General features: G+C 42.9%; 1 non-coding gene across 1 annotated transcript; it reads left to right on the top strand.

Moving 5' to 3' along the window:
* Positions 1 to 2,845: 2,845 nt before the first annotated feature.
* LOC136336949 (U6 spliceosomal RNA) lies at positions 2,846 to 2,952 on the top strand. Its single transcript, XR_010731683.1, has one exon. It is a non-coding gene; the product is annotated as a U6 spliceosomal RNA (small nuclear RNA).
* The last annotated feature ends 973 nt before the right edge of the window (positions 2,953 to 3,925 follow it).

Genomic DNA, 3,925 nt, shown 5'->3' with positions numbered 1-3,925 from the left:
TCAATAAAAGCAGTTTCAGACAGGCACTGAGAAACTGTTAATTACTGGTATTACCATTGATATCTATTCATTTGAGACTTTTGTTCGGCAAAGGCAATTGTTTGGCCCTGTTATATAACCCAAATCAAGAGAATTTACAGAAAGTGAGGAAAAGCATTCTCAGCTCAAAATCAGACAAAAGGGTTGAAGGAAAATGAGACAAGTCGTATTTTCTGGGGATTTACTAAGACAAATCAGCTCAGAGAAGAATATGAATCTGCCCAATTTCTTCTGAGTATCACCCATCTTCACACGGTCGTATTCTCTGCATATCAATTTCAAGTTTGAAAGGGCCCAGATAGAAACGCTTTTAAGAGACTCTCCTCCACAATCAAAAGGTTTTCTCCTGATCAAAAGGGATTTGTTCTTAGTGGAGTCCTTTGAAAATACATACAATCAGACCACAGAGCTTAATGGTTAAAGAGTGAGGATTCTGTTGTCTTAAAAGTTGGGTTTAAAATCCATTTCTGCCCCATCCTAGCTCAGTGACACTGGCCCATTACAGAGGCTATCTGAACATCTTCCCTCATAAGTAAAATGAATATTATACAAATGCCTACATCATAAAGATGTGCAAGTCAAAATCACTGTGAGGTTCTATATCTATCGGTGTCTAATAAGGGAAAAGAAGCTACCTAATATTTCAAACAGCGGGATTTTAATGCAGGGAATTAACTGTACAAGTGTCAAAGGACCAAATGGGACATGAGGTGACCCTAGTTTAATGCAATACTTTGAAAAGTCTAGATTGATACAGAAAAACAAATCAATGATGAAGATAATATCAATATTTTAGATAAAGTTAAGGACCAACCTCACATTTGCATAGCTCAGCCTCACTTGATTTATCCATGTCCTGGCCCTGCTGGAGATGAATAAATGACAGGAATCTACTATAACACTTAGGACAAGGGACCGAGGGAGGACAAAAGGTACTGCAACCCAGGACAATAGCTGAACCTGTCCCAAGGAATATGGAGCCAGAGAGGAGATAGAAGCGCTGCAGATATCCCACAGGAAATAAGGAAAGGAGATAATACCATGGTTAAGCCCTTCCACTCACATTCCAATCTCTCATTGGTACCTTCTATTGGCCTACTCAGCTGTCAGTCAGCTGAAGCACGAGCCTGAGAACCATGGTCTGTACGAGGAGGGTAAGGGATGGATCTGAGTCCAAAATAGACCTGGATGGCCAGGGTGTTTCATTCAGTTCCTCTTTTACCTAAGGGCTCAGAAATGTGAAGACAGTGTCTCCCTGAACCTGATTTCTGGAGGAAATTTCTCACCATTGGAGACTGCCACCAAGCTGATGACAGACGGTGGTGCCCAGCAACAGACTGAAAGGAAGCAAGATTTTGTCTCATCTATGTCATCTCCCATGACATTCTCCACATCATGGGGAAGGGTCTTGCATGCACTTCTCCAGGCATAATGGGTAGTGACAAGGACAAGAACATAGGACCCCTCCCATCCTCTCAGGATTCACGAAGTAACCAAATCAGATCTGCCCCAAACTGATCCCTTTCTATAACCACAGGAGGTTGGAGAGACACGTGCAGGAGAGGGTGTGCCAGCAGGGTGCAGCCTCCTCGGTCCCTTGTTCTCAAGACCCTCAGGCTCAGAGGAAGGGAATGAGGGACAGGGGTGGGGGAGAAAGTGAATGTCCTGCTAGAGCAGAACTCCCACGTGGCATTGCTATAGGCTCAGGGAACCAGGGTGGCAAGAACAGGGAGGGGAAAGACATGCAATTGGAAATGGGTGGAACGTGGAGAGCACTGGTCAGGAACAGGGGTCTGGAGGTCAGATGGGTTTGACTCCTAGTTCCGCTCTCAAACAGAATGTATGACCTTGGCTAAGCAGTTAAACTTCCCTCAGCCTCTGTGTATCAATCCGAGGAGATTAATCACAGAACCCAGCTCAAAGGGCTGCTGTGATCACAGAACCTGGATTGAACAAAATTATGTAGGTGAGGAACTCGGAGATTCCGGATCAAAGCAAATACGGAACTCCATAGCTGGCAGCTGATCCTGTTATTATTATGATCGTTATCTTCATTATTGTGGTGGTTGTTGAAAATGAGGGTAAAGGTTTTCATTGCAGGAGGTATTACAATAGTTTAATGACTTCTGGAATATGCGCAATAGCATATTTCAGTGATTTTAGATTTTGTGGCCCAAGTTCAACAGTATAGTGGGTTTTTAGGTAGGGAAGGCTTTCAGTTTCCCTCCGGTAGTATCTCGTAGACAGAGATGTAAATACAGATGTAGGTGTGGGTGTAGCTCTAGGCAGAGAAACGTACAGCTATACTTAATTAAAGCACATATTTTAAAGAATCACGCCAAGTACTAAATAAAACTAGATGTAATATACAGCTATGTGTCACTCTCATGCACAATTATGACCAACGCTCACTTCAAATTAAGTGTTCATTGAGCACACACATGTGCCCAGCACAGTAGTAGGCACTGCAGCGGAGGGATCTGTAAATAAGAACGAGACATGGTTGCTCCCACCAGAAGTCCTGCATTCTGAGGGTGGGAGGAGCAGCCATCTACAAAAATAAAAATAATTTTCCCTAAGGCAGGGAATGACTAAGTCCAATGCTGAAGTCTCCCTGGACAAAGCAGCATTTGAGCTGGGTTTTGTTCAGCGAGATCATGAGGAGAGAACAACAAGAGGGTGGGTTCACCTGACCAGGAGGTGGCGCAGTGGATAGAGCATCGGATTGGGATGCGGAGGACCCAGGTTCAAGACCCCAAGGTCGCCAGCTTGAGTGCGGGCTCATGGGGTTTGAGCAAAACTCACCATGCTCGCTTCGGCAGCACATATACTAAAATTAGAACGATACAGAGAAGATTAGCATGGCCCCTGCACAAGGATGACACGCAAATTCATGAAGCATAAAACACACGCACACACACACACACACAAACTCACCAGCTTGAGCCCAAGGTTGCTGGCTCAAGCACGGGGTCACTCGGTCTGCTGTAGCCCCCCTGTCAAGGCACATATGAGAAATCAATCAGTGAACAACTAAGGAGCCAAAACGAAAAACTGATGATTGATGCTTCTCATCTCTCTCCCTTCCTGTCTGTCTGTGCCTATCTGTCCCTCTCTCTGACTCTCTGTCTCTCTCTCTCTCACACACACACACATACACACACACAAAGAGGGTAGGTTCTATGAGCATCCTGCCTCTTTGTGTGTGTGGGGGGGGAGTAGAGCTATCTGGCTATAAAAATATTTCCTTCCATTTGTTTTAAAAGTATTATCAGACTTTTTCTTTCACCAGGAGGTGGGTGCCTCCAAAGCTATTACCAAATAATGTTTTCAAGGTTCACCCATGGTGTAGAACTTCATCACGTATCAGTACTTCACGGCCCTTTATGGTCGAATAATATTCCATTGCATGGACAGACCACATTTTATTTATCCAGTCATCAATTGATGGACATTTGAGTTGTTTTGCTCTTTTCACTATTATGAATAATGCTGCTATGAATATTCACATATAAAATATTTGTAGTAATTTTTTGCAGTTGTATTTTTCTTTGTATTAAATTTATTGTGATGACATTGTTTAATAAGAGTATATAGGTTTCAAGTGCACATTTCTATGATACCTGATATTCATGTTGCATTGTGTGCTCACCACCCAAAGTCAAATCATCTTCTGTCACCATATATTTGACCCCCTTTACTCTTTACCACCCCTTAACCCCTTCCCTCTGTATAAGTTTTGGTTTAAACACCTGTTTTTTAATTCTTTTTGGTAAAAAGGAGTGGAATTGATGGGTCGTGTTACCATTCTGTTTAACTTTTTGAGGAACCATCTAATATATTCTCAACAACCACCAAAGAAACAAAGTTTCTGCTTCCAAAAAAA

Source organism: Saccopteryx bilineata, chromosome 4 (genome assembly GCF_036850765.1).
Source record: "Saccopteryx bilineata isolate mSacBil1 chromosome 4, mSacBil1_pri_phased_curated, whole genome shotgun sequence".
Lineage (NCBI taxonomy): Eukaryota > Metazoa > Chordata > Mammalia > Chiroptera > Emballonuridae > Saccopteryx > Saccopteryx bilineata.
Note: the sequence above shows the minus strand (reverse complement) of the source record. Positions and strands in the feature narration are given on the sequence as shown.